The 13,847-nt window shown below is 37.2% G+C and overlaps 1 protein-coding gene across 2 annotated transcripts in view; it reads right to left on the bottom strand.

The window, feature by feature from the left end:
* The window catches only part of LOC113060121 (neurocalcin-delta A), a 41,376-nt gene that overhangs the window by 9,225 nt on the left and 18,304 nt on the right, over positions 1–13,847 (bottom strand). Inside the window, exon 1 of one of the 2 annotated variants that reach the window (XM_026228962.1) lies at positions 11,157–11,365. The exons of the other annotated variant lie outside the window; for it this stretch is intronic. The gene's annotated coding sequence lies outside the window, so the exon portion shown is untranslated. Of the gene's footprint in view, positions 1–11,156; positions 11,366–13,847 lie in introns of those variants that run through there. 2 annotated transcript variants of the gene reach the window in all.

Raw genomic sequence — 13,847 nt, 5'->3', positions numbered from 1 at the left:
TAATTTGGGTGGTAATTTGCTAACGACAGACAGAATCTAATTAAGCTCTTGCGGAGCACTTTGTAAGAGGCTGATCTTTGATGTCCACACTGATTGCTGCTTTGGCCAGTGAATCCATGGCATTTCCAGTTGTTCTTGATTAGTGGATGAGGCAAAATCCAAATAAATATTTCAACAAAACTAGAAAACTTGACATTCATAATGATATTTCCAATCTTCCTTGATAATTTCTGAATTTCCATGACTGTGCGGACCTTATGGAGGTATGGAGAATGATATTTCAGCCGACTAAAATTATTGGAAATGGCATTTTCAGTTTTCGTTCTGTTTAACTCACTGGAAAAACAAAGTCTGGTCAAATAACGTGCCAATAGGAAATTTCTATGTAGAATACATGTTCCTGTTTGCAATAATGCTTCTGTGCTGTAACATGGCAACGGTAAAATGATGGTCCGTGTTGACATCACACTTACGTTCCCATTCGTATTTAAACAATTTTGCGCAAGAACGATTCTGATTTCAATTGCATTCAGTGTAAATGGCAATTGATAATATATTTACGTCCTGCCAGATGAAGCTCGCGCAACAGCACACACACAAAGTAACTTGTGTTACAGATGAAGTTACAGATGCATACTGGGATAGGAAAAAAATATCTAAAATATGATTTAGGTGAGCAACATTACACGACCAAGATTTTCCCCGAACATCAATATCAACATGATTGCAATGTGACACTGATATAGAAGTTCAATAAAGGAAGTTAAAATTAAGTCACTTATATTTTATACAATATTGACTTTTTGCTCAATTTCGCTGATAAAATTTTTTCCAATCAAAGCCATCGCAAAATTGTAGTGTGTCTCCGAGTCAATGATTCCGTATTCCACTCATAAACACAGTCGCTTGCCACATTTCTGAATCAGCCGTTAGAAAGAATTGACTACTAAATGACTCACTCATTAAAACATTAGTTTGCCACCACCTACTGGTGGTTTGGTCATATTTAAAATTATCACTGCATTTTTCACAACATATATTTTTAGGTTTAAAAAAAAAAAAAAAAAAGTAAAACAATCTTATACAATTATTTATGCATTTGGTTCACAGGGCAAATTACAAATGGAAGTGATCATCCCTATCCCCTTGAGAAGGGAACTTTGAGGGAGTAGGGCACGTGCGTGCCGTTATGTATTCAGTTGGAATGCACTTGGCAAAGCGAGCGACGTAATTTCCTTGTCTTCAGCTGGAATGTTTCATATTAGTTTTTATACATTATGAATGTTTATTTGCAACAGTTATGCTAACAGAAAAAGATTTATGACAGTAAAATAGCGACATCTGCTGACGGACACCATGCTGCTTTGTCACAGAAACATGCCAGATAAAGACAACTATAAAAAAATGTATTGATCAAGGTCAGATTTTCAGAAATAAGAGTGTGTGAGATCATACTTAAGAAAAGTGAACTGAAACCAAGGAACTGGCCTAAAGAATTACTAATATAATATCAGGGATTTCATGTTGGCATGCCAACAAATAAACAACAGTGCAGGGATAAACAGTTTCCCACAGAGAGAGGAGAACCAAGGAAACAAACAGAATGACTTTTAACATTTCCAACACATCAGAGATAGTGCAATCTAAGGAGGAATGCAACAGTATCGGTTTCCAAGTTTTCTAAAAACTGTATTTTTAGCAATGGGAATGCATTTGATGTGAGAAGTACCAGAAATAAGGCATTAATATAAGCAGAGTTTAATAATTTCAGTTTTCTCTAGGTTAGGCCCTTCTATCTTTGAGGGCAATACAAATAAAAACCTGTCTAGCAACATTAAAGCTATACACATTTCTATAAATTAAAGCATCTCTAACAGAAATGTACAAAATGGGAGAAAAAAGCAAGAGCGTAACAAAACAAGAACAGCTGTGTCCAGCTCTCAGCATGGTGAAGGATATTTTCTGACATGAGTGTGCCCTGCAGAGAATGAGCCGGACACAAACAGGGCAAAAAATGACTCCCATTTATTTCAAACTGAGAGCAAATGCATACTATCTGACAGTTTTTTTCCCCCCACTTTGTGTAACTGAAGGGGAATTAAAATGGAAACAGTAGACATACTAACAAAGTTTATCATGTCTACTCAAAGACACGGACATTTAAAAAACCTAAAGATCACTGATAAAAATGATTCTTTGTTTAAGTAAATATTACAGAAAAACAAATGCAATTTCTACATTAATTTATTTCATGCAAGAATAAAAAGTAAATTCTATATTAGTACCCAATTCAAGCTTGTAGAAATAAAAGTTTGATTTTGTTTTGGAATTGTTTGTTTACAAGGATTCTCTGAGTAAATCATTTTCGTATTGTGTACCAAGAATTGAGGTCTCTGCACTCATTTGGCTAGTGAGGACTGGGGTGTTAAGATTGTATATAATAAACCCCCTAAAATTCAACTCATTATATACAGTGCCAGAGACTGACATGTTTTAGAGGGATGAATACTGTTAAAATTACACCATATTTATTGCATCAAAATACATCTTCCGTTGGACACCACTCGCAAGGGAAAGTATTATGTGATATTTTGCTTTGCTAATACATTATATAAAGGTGCTGGTCATATAATTAGAATATCATCAAAAAGCTAATTTATTTCACCAATTCCCTTCAAAAAGTGAAATTTTTATATTATATTTATTCATTAAACACAGACTGATATATTTTCAAATGTTTATTTCTTTTAATTTTGATGATTATAACTGACAACTAAAGGAAAATCCCAATTCAGTATCTCAGAAAATTAGAATATTGTGAAAAGGTTCAATATTGAAGACAGCTGGAGCCACACTCTAATCGGCTAATTAACTCAAAACACCTGCAAATGCCTTTAAATGATCTCTCAGTCTAGTTCTGTAGGCTACACAATCATGGGGAAGACTGCCAACTTGACAGTTGTCCAAAAGACGATCATTGACACCTTGCACAAGGAGGGCAAGACACAAAAGGTCATTGCAAAAGAGGCTGGCTGTTCACAGAGCTCTGTAACCAAGCACATTAATAGAGAGGCGAAGGGAAGGAAAAGATGTGGTAGAAAAAAGTGTACAAGCAATAGGGATAACCGCAGCCTGTAGAGGATTGTGAAACAAAACCCATTCAAAAATGTGGGGGAGATTCACAAAGAGTGGACTGCAGCTGGAGTCAGTGCTTCAAGAACCACTACATACAGATGTATGCAAGACATGGGTTTCAGCTGTCGCATTCCTTGTGTCAAGCCACTCTTGAACAACAGACAGCGTCAGAAGCATCTCGCTTCAAGAAGGACTGGACTGCTGCTGAGGTCCAAAGTTATGTTCTCTGAAGAAAGTAAATTTAGTATTTCCTTTGGAAATCAGGGTCCCAGAGTCTGGAGGAAGAGAGGAGAGGCACACAATCCACGTTGCTTGAGGTCCAGTGTAAAGTTTCCACAGTCAGTGATGGTTTGGGGTGACATGTCATCTGCTGCTGTTGGTCCACTGTGTTTTCTGAGGTCCAAGGTCAACACAGCCGTATACCAGGAAGTTTTAGAGCACTTCATGCTACTTGCTGCTGACCAACTTTATGGAGATGCAGATTTCATTTTCCAACAGGACTTGGCACCTGCACACAGTGCCAAAGCTACCAGTACCTGGTTTAAGGACCATGGTATCCCTGTTCTTAATCGGCCAGCAAACTCCCCTGACCTTAACCACATAGAAAATCTAAGCATTGAGTGCTTTACATGCTCATAGTTTTTATTTTAATACTTTTTATTTGGCCAATATTTCTAAAAATCCTTCTTTGTATTGGTCTTAAGTTATATTCTACTTTTCTGAGATATTGAATTTGGGATTTTCCTTAGCTGTCAGTTATAATCATCAAAATTAAAAGAAATAAACATTTGAAATATATAAGTCTGTGTGTAATGAATGAATATAATATACAAGTTTCACTTTTTGAATGGAATTAGTGAAAAAAATCCTAATTATATGACCAGAAATTTTATATACAGGGCTCTTCTCTGGCATTCATATGTAAAAAAAATTTCAGTAATGACAGTTTATAAAGGTAACTGATCTCATACATATAAGTGCTACTTTATACATTTTAAATCACTTCATTATAGGGCTGCACAAACAACTGGAAAATAAATGTGACTGAGACTAGAGGTCGACCGATATATCGGTCGGGTGATATATCGAACCGATACTTGTCTTTTTTTTATATATATATATATATATATCGGCATCGACTGATATCCGTGTTAGTAGCGCCGATTTAAAGTCAGGCACGTCAGCGGGGCAGCCCTGTGTTATTTGTGCGGTGGAAAGTGCTGCTGCCACATGTCAAGGACCCCAAGCCAAAACTTTTGGAAGATTCAACAACACTCCTGGGAGATAAAGGTTAGTCAGAGAATTACACACTGTAAATGGGGTGGAGAAGTTGGCAGCTCTCACAAACACTGCAGCGTGATTGAGGGCTCCGTTACTATGCCCCGCTCACAGACAGCACTGCGCTCAGAGAGACCGCTGTCCTGGAGCTGCCCAGAATGGTGAATGACATTTGTTCGGAAGCATGGTTTGATGCAGACAATATCCAGGTTTCCATCCAACTCATTTGCAAATAGGGAAGTCAATATTCTATAATTTCTATGATCGATCGTCGTTTAAATGAACGATCAATTAATAACCTTAATGCTGCAAAAATGCGTCTGCAGCGGTATTATTATTATTATGTACAAAAGAACAAAAAAAAGCTTTCTCATCCTAGACGGAAAAGATCATCCTCTTCACATGAGCAAAAACGTCCTTGGCATAACAGCAGAGTGAACTGGTATATAAACTGACCAGTGTAACCTTGTATATGTTTGGTTGACTGTATTTTAATAATGAACAGACTGCGAGTGTGCTGGTTTGCTAGTGTTTGCAGCCCTACTATTTTTTTTTTATATATATATATTTTATTTTTTATACTTTTCAAGTTTAATTGATTTTTATTTATAAAATTGTATTTATTTTATTTAAATGTATATTTAAGTTTACATTTATATTTCAACAAACTTGAAAAATCCTGCTTGATAAATGCTCAAAGTTTTATGTAAATGACTGACTTGTTTTATATATTTAATACTTGGTCAGTTTATTGATTTGTTTGGTTAACTTTTGATTTTTTTTTTATTTTAATACCTTGCAGTGCGCAAAATTAAGATTCGAGATGATGATTAATTTAGGCATTTTGTTAATTCCCGTATTAGTGTGACATCTCAGCATGCAAATGAAGGGGAAAACGTCAAGATATCAGCCCTAAAAATCGGCAGCACATATCAGCCATCGGCTGACCCTGACCTCTAAACATCTATAGAAAAACCCATATCGGTCGATCTCTACACCTGCTGTGATCGCCTGATCTTGAAACCACAGACATGTTTGTTGAGTGGATAAACATTATAGCCACTCAAAGGCATTTAATTCATTGAAGCTTACAGAGTTCTGCACTTTTGCAAAGTGTAGACAAAATGTATATAAGATATTTATTGAAGTGTAGTCAGCTTCACTGTAATAATCCCTTGAATACAAGTGAACAAGAAACACTGAACAAGAAAATCGTGTAGCAGAAACATTAGCCTAACACAAGTCTAAACTTCTCCCATTGTTATTGCCTCTTATCTAAGCAACAACTTTAGCACAGACATATGAGGAACTTTCTTAGGTTACAAATTCACACCAGTATGGTATAATAGTACAAAAGGTTATACTATTTCTTTTTATAAAAAATTAAAGATTACACTAACCTGTGATAGCAGAACTTCTACACTGGTAAAATTTTGGATGATTCCTTAATAGTCAAGATTGTTTCAGTGCCAGTGCTGCCTCCTCCCTCAATTTTACATTTTAAGAATGAATAACAACCTTTTAACCAGTTCCTTAAAAAGCCTGTGAATGGTCCGAACTAAAATAAAACTTCCCCGCATGTTTAAATAAGCTGCATCTTCTGCATAAAAGTTGCATAAGAATAATATTACTCAAGTCATATGCGTGGCAGAAATTACCAATCATTAAAACACTAGATAGTCTCTAACAGCGAGTGGTTGTGAAAGAGCCTTTCACAGACAACACAGCTGGTTTTTCAACCCTACAATTAATGTTCAACAAGTAGAGGTCTGCCACCAAGCCTAAGCTTGACAGGATCAGACAAATATTAAAATTAGGCTTAGGTCAGTTTTTCATTTTAGATTAGTCATAATCAATAGGTCAGGTTTAATACAAATAAAATATTATTATTATTAATATTCATTTAAACAATCACACTCTCACACGCTGACAAAGAAATGAAAAGTAAGTTAGTGACTTTTTTTTGTGTGAAGGAATTGATTGGTTCAGGTGACCAGATGTCATTTTAGAGCCAGGTTGAAGTTACTGCAGACTAGAGCAGATCTCTAATTGAATGTCATTTTGGATGAAAAGTACCTGCTAAAAAAAAAGTAAAGGCTTGTTCACATCCAGACGAATGTTCAATGCAAACATTTAGCGTGATAAACATTTAAGTTTTAAGGAACAGTTGTTAATGCATCTGTTCAGACTTAACACAAACATCCGCATGCCATCAGATCAAGTGATTTATTTATTTTTATGGAGAAGCGTTCTAATAAATTCCATATTTCAATGTAATATATTCCATTGGATCTCACTTAAAACTGGTTAACCAATAAGATCTGCGCTTTTGCATGAAATCACTAGTTCATAAAACTATAACTTTGTGGTGATGCAAACAGAATTTGGCAGTGACCGTGAATAGGTGAAGAATACAGATTGCATGTCTTTGTATGAATAGGCCTTAAAGCGATAGTTCACCCAAAACTTTTTAATTCTGTCATTATTTACTCACCCTCAAGTTGGTTCTAAACCTGTATAAGTTCTTTCTTATGCTGAACACAAAAGTAGGGATGTCCCGATACCACTTTTTCACTTCCAATACCGATGCAGCAGCTTTGGCTATTTGCCGATTCCGATATCAATCCGATATTTTTTTTTATTCTTGAACTAATACTACTACTACTAATAATAAAATGAAATGGAAGCACTTTGCTCAATTTGCCTCCTAAAAACAAAAATAAAACCAAGATACACATTACAAATACACATAACACAAATGAAAATAAACTGTGTTTTGCAGGTACAATCAGGGATGTAGTGGAGGCTAAACGCACGTAAACACCGTTTACGCACCTCCCAAAATTCAGAAATAGCGTTTACCCACCTCCAAGGTGCGTTTATCCACCTCTAAATTGAGTTATCCCTAATGTTCCACCTCTAAATAGCCTACAGTTCCTATGACCTTTTAAATTAAGCTTATGTCGTTTTAGTTTCATATTGTTCATTATTAGTTTCATAGGTTGTCTGTTGTTAAAATTAAGTCTTTCATACTGCGCTGCAACTTGTCAGTGTTGACCAATTGCTTGAGGTGTTGCCAGTAGAGGGAAGTTCGGATCATTTAACTGACTCGGATCTTTGAGTCCCGTTCAGCAAAATGACTTATCTATTCTCTTCTCGTGGGACTGACATGAAGAATAAAAGACTCAGACCTCACCTGTCGATTCAGAACCCATTTGTTGTGTAATCCGCATGTGTGGTCAACACAAAATGAAAGAATCACTCTCTGAGACAACTCGGTAGTCCTGAGTCATATTAAAGATTCGTTCAAAATGAACGACACGCAACAGACTGCATCAAGATTCAAAAATGGATATCCGGCAATTAATAATAATAATAAATAATAATAATAATAATAACGTTCGTTATTTTGAATAGAAATCATCACTCATACAGCAGCCATTCATCTCATCTCCGGTTTTTGTGTTCGTATACATACAATATCCACGATCCGCCAGGGCTATAGTCCAATGGTGCGCACATTTGAAGAGATAATAATTTTATGACATGTTTGTAAAATTTTGTCATACAGAATAACATTTCTATTCATTTTACACTGATTTATGCGATTTGAAGAGCTAAAACAGCTAACAGAGCTAGCGATTACTCTCCTCTTATTGATTCGCGTCAGCTATGACATCAGTGCGATATCATTAGTTTGTAAAGCTGTCAATCATCTCATGTGAACCACGTGACCAAAAGGATGTCCTTCTGCAATGAAGCTGTCTGTGTCATTGCAGTCTGTGTCATTGATAAAATATATGAAAGACAAAAGTAAAAAAAAATATTTGATTCCCGCTTGTTAAATGTGAATATGTTCTAGTGTCTTCTCTCCTCTGTGACAGTCAACTGAATATCTTTGAGGTTGTGGACAAAACGAGACATTTGAGGACCATTCCTGAGCTTTTGGGGAAACACTAATCCACATTTTTCTGACATATTATAGACCAAACAACTAACCGATTAATTGAGAAAATATTCAACAGATTAATCGACTATTAAAATAATCCCAAATCCCTAATCATTGCGTACAAGTGCATTGCATTGGAACCCCTGGATATAAGCCTCCCTCTCTATTGCTCTTAAAGAAAATTGTTCTCTCTGTTTTGTCATTTAGTAAACTTTATAGATTTCAACCTTATTATTCTTTCTTGAGTCTCTTTAACAAGTACTTAGATTAATGTATTAATTGAATAGTGATTGTGTGACCTATATGAGGGAACAACCAGTGATACCCTTGGTAGTAATATCAAATGATAGCCTATAGCGATGTCATCAGGATACACATACACCGGTAGGCAGTGGCCCACCTTACCGTGACCACGATGTGGTCATCCAGAATTTATAGTTTACCCACCTCTTTTTTTACCACTACACCTCTGGGTACAATAGGATTCAGCAGTAGCATTTTAAAAAATTAATGAACAAGTAAAAATAAAACTATCATTTACAAATTAATTCATCATAATTAAATCAAGCAAACATGAGGTGAGAGCGAGCCCGGCCGCGGGAATGGCACATCACGTGTGCTTCATCTGTCTACTGTCTTCACTGTGAAATGCATTTTTCATAATTATGTTTACATTTTTGTTTACGTACGTATACGTTAATATACACATAAAACAATTTTTTTTTTTTTCATACAATGGAAGTCAAAGGCTACAGTCAACTATTTGGTTACCAGCATTCTTCAAAATATCTTTTGTGTTTAACAGAAGAAATAAATAGATACAGGCTGGGCGAGTAAATTATTTTTATTTTTGAGTGAACTATCCCTCTCCCATTTTTACAACATAAAAATGCAACATTTATTTATTAAACGGGAAAATGTATTTTACTTCTTGAAAATGAAAGAGCACTTTAGTAAACACTAGTAGCGTGCGTAGGTTTGAGATGCATACAGTATGCCATTAAGTGGTTATCAGAGTGATACTGAATTTGAGAATGCTTTTAAAACAGCACTTAAGAGGTCAGATAATGAAAAAATAAAATAAAATAAAATAAAAAGTTAATTTGGCACTCTGTGATTTTAAGCTATTTAATAGATACACACAACACTCAAGCACTACCTACACACTGCACGCGAACACACAAAAACACAGGCTGTATTAACAGACAAGGCAGATAACACACAATAGCAGTGGTAGCGGTGAGGATAATCTCCTCCCACACAGGTGGGAACTGTGCCGAACAAGCTGCCAGCAGTGTCTCTCATCCCTACAGCCAGCAGGCCTCTATCGCAGGAGTGTGTTTGCCTTTGGTGCCATGTGTTTCTGAACTACCAGTAGGCCATGTGTGCATGAGTGTGTCATCTAATAACCAATATGTTCTACAACAGTCAATCCGAGCACGGAGTCGCTTCGGGTCTGCTCCTCAAGTAGGTTGTTGCATTAACTTAACTGTTGGTAAATGACCTAGTGATGTATATTATGACCCTTCCTTTAAAAGTGGAAAGTATCTTTTGCTAAAGTGCAAAATGCACAGTCTTCTAGAAATCTCTCTGACAGGACATCTTCTTGGGTTTAAAATGATAACACAACTAGCTTTCAAAACATTCAAGCAATTAGCAATAAATGTTTTCTTCCTGCAACAGATCGCCCTCCACCCACATGCAATGCGACAAAGGGGATGGGGCTATTCTGGTATTCAGTGCAAGTGTGTCTCCTCAGAGAGAGCATTCTTAACACACGCTCACTCACATGTACGAGTTAAGCGAGGAGTGAAAGTGTGGGGGAAGGTGAAAAAGAAAAGTTGGGAAAGAGTAGAATTTGAACAGATTATGCCAGCTCCCTCATCTCTCATCCTTTCCCACGAGGCTTTCTAAAGCCCCTTTCACACAGTGCGTTGATCACGGAAAATTGCCGGAGTGCCTTCTGTTTGAACACAAACATGTCTCAGGATTGATCCCGGGATGAGTACCTAGAAACATTGACCCGATCAGTCCCGGTATGAGCCCTGTGTCAACAAAATGCAGGACATAAAGGGTGTGTCGTAATGATGATGCATGTTATCGTTCAACTCGATCACCGGGTGTTTTGAAGGCAGATCAACATTCATGACAAAAATGTGTACAAACTGGAATGAAGCAGAGATCAGGAAGCTTCTCACTATCTGCCCTGAAGCGGAGATCGTTCACCAGCTTAGAGAAATGGTGCGCGGTCACATTGTCACATGTCTCTACGGGATCCTTAATGGGATGTATGTGAACGCATGCACAGATTGCGGAAAATCACTGGCAGTGTGAATGAACCAAAATTGAACGATCCTGGGAGAAATCACGGTACACATTATCTGTGTATTATCCGGAATCTCTGTGTGAAAGAGGCTTAAATGTAGCCGTTTCCACTATGACTAAATTCAGAGCTGGTGGTGGAGATAGCTGGACTCTCTTAATCCAATTCATTCAGCCCATCTACAAAGCAACTGATAACAAGAGATGGATAGGACCTGAAAGGGCAGGGAAACACTGACAGGGGAGTTTATCAAGTAAAAGAATGCTTAACTACATCCTTTCTCATGTTCACAGAACCCCAGTGTGCTGATCTCGTGTGACGGAGCGAGAGAGCATGCAACAGCTGTGCACAAATAATCACACGGACATCTTGGATAGCCGAACCAATTCAATCTCACCACTTCGAAGATATCACATACTGAAAAAAAAAAAAAAAAAACATTCCTACAGAAGAAAAATAAGTATGACTTACCTCTTTTTTCTAGTTCTATTTTCCCTGCAATCCACTGCCTTCAACTGTCCATAACCCAGCTATATACCCGAGGACGAGGCTGGTAGCTAACAGAAATATATCAAGACTAAGACTAACGGTTTCTATTCAACAAGTCCTCAAGATTCCTCGAAGCCCTTTGCAGTAAAGAGTGGACGAAACTCTGGCAGCGTCCCTCCCCCGATGACGTCAACCCCCAGTCACGTGAGCGCATGAAAAGAGAAGTGATCTAGTGTTGCCCTGGCAACAGGCACAGAGTTCTATAGTGATTTCAATAGTCATCTGTCAGAGCTGCGCTGAAAGAGACCCTCACAAAAACAGTCTAATCCGCAGAAAATGAGTGTTTTTTTTTAAAGAAAAGCTTCAGTGTAGACAGGAAGCTGCATTCAATGATGAAAAGGAAACTAGAAAATGAGAAATGTGAATACACAACAGTCATCAGATTGCTGCAGTTTAATGTGCTGCATGAAGAAGCATTGAGGTATGAAAAGCAGTGTTATGTGCAGGGATAGGCAATGTTGGTCCTGGAGTGCCGCTGTCCTGCAGAGTTTTGCTCTAACCCTTATCAAACACACCTGAACAAGCTAATTAAGGTCTTCAGAATTACTCGGGCTACAGGCAGGTGAGGGTTTCTTTCGAGGTTGGAGGTAAACTCTGCAGAACATTGGCAATCCAGGAGCGATGCTGCCTATCCCGGTGTTAAAGAGTTTCCAGCATTTTCAGACACACTTCCCTCAATCATGGCAAGAACAGGGCCGGTCTGGTGCTGAGTCAATGGTTCCCATGAGACTTTGGACACAGATTATGAACATTCTTTGGTAATCAGAACCACATAGGAAGCAGAACATAAACAGACTTCAGCTTCATGAGGTCTACATTACAATCACAATCCAATTCCCTGGAAAAAATCTTTTAGCTTTTTGTGTGATGCAATGACAGTTGGTATGTCATCAAATTCCTTAAACTAAAAGTGAACCTTTAATGGTCACAATCCAGTTCGAAATCAGATACAAGTTACAAGCCTGTTTTGTCACAACATGCCGTGTGCCTTTAAGGTGAATAGCTGTATCTTTTCCAGTATCTTTTCTTTACACTTTTTTTTTCATTAATGGTTAGAACCACAAATAACAAATAAAAAGATGAGCTCTGAATAATGACCAAACGACAAAGTGAAAACCACAAATAAAGCAGCAATTTATACACTTCTGAATGACAGAACCAATGACAAATGGTATTGCATCTGTTTGCATTTTTTTTTTATATAATTTTTTTTTCACATTGCTGGTTTTCAATGGTTTATCTTCTACTTACTTTTGCTATTAGTTCAAGAAGCACTGTCAGCAGTGAGACATGTTGCTGTATATATACTCAATCCACCTTAAAGGGCACCTATTATGCTGAATCCACCTTTAGATGGTGTTTGGACAAATGTGTGCTGGGAGTGTGTGAACACAACCACCCTACAATGATATCCACTTCTTATTTTTGAATCCCTATTAAACTAAATCAGTCTCATTAGACCTGTCATTTTGATTCTCTGAGCAATGTGACTGAGTGAGCATTTGAAAAGCAGCATTTAAGTAATATATGTCTTCTTATTAAAGCCATAGAAGTTATTCAGTCAAAAGCAGTGAGAGATTTTCTGTTTTTATTTATTGTTTGGGTCATTATTGCTTTTCAGTATTCCTTTTTCAATGTAATCATTCAGGCATGAGAATCCCAATTAAACAATAACATTAGGTTTTTCAGCAGCTGTGTGGTTAAACATAACTTTGAAAAACAGACATTGCATTTGATTTTTCTTTCAGAAACACACAATTTTCTTTGGGTTGCACTGGACCAGCAGCCCATGGGGTGATTCCTAGTCTCTGGATTCTTTTAAAGACACTGAAAGAGAAGCACAGGGGGCCTCTGGGTCACTATTTCAGGGTAAACCACCCCTCTCTCCAGCCTAAGAGCGTGGAAAAACTCTGCTATAGTGCAAGGGGTCTAATTTGAATACCATCTGGTGGCTAGATGAATAGAGGTAACCAAGCCTCTAAAATGAGGCAAGAAAGGAAGACAACAGAAAAAGGGCAAGGTCAGAAAATAAGAGCATCACGGGGGGAGAGTTTTGGACCGGGGGGTGGGGGGGGGGCTGGGGGGCATCCCCCAAAGAGTTGATGGGTAGAGAAGGGGGAGAGGATGCTTCTGAGAAACATGAATGTTTGTTCAAGACCATACAAGGAATACAGCTTGGTCTCATTGTTTGTACATAGGTATTAGTACGTACATACTTTTTTGTATGTTTTGAGTGATGATGAAACATACAATTTAGACATGTTACAACACTTAAAACCTAAAATTGATACATATTTACAGCTAAAAAAAATCTTCATATCATTAAAATATTTTTGAAGCGCTAAAACCTGTCAAACAGAGCCTGATTATTGAAGTTTACTTTTGCGCTCATAATGTCATAACAAACAAGGTTTACTTGTACACTCAAGTTGGTTATGTCTAAAATTAAAGTAAACAGTTGAGAACAAAAACGTATACGTGCCTTACTTCCTTTATATTATATGCATGCAGGTCTTAAAGGGACAGTAGCTCTATTAAACATGCAGCCTACTGTCAATTGCTGCCAAAGGATAGATCACCCTAAAATTTAATTTCTGTCATTATCTACTCACT

The sequence above is a fragment of the Carassius auratus genome, chromosome 41, assembly GCF_003368295.1.
Source record: "Carassius auratus strain Wakin chromosome 41, ASM336829v1, whole genome shotgun sequence".
Classification (NCBI taxonomy): Eukaryota; Metazoa; Chordata; class Actinopteri; order Cypriniformes; family Cyprinidae; genus Carassius; species Carassius auratus.
This window is presented reverse-complemented; position numbering and strand designations above follow the sequence as displayed.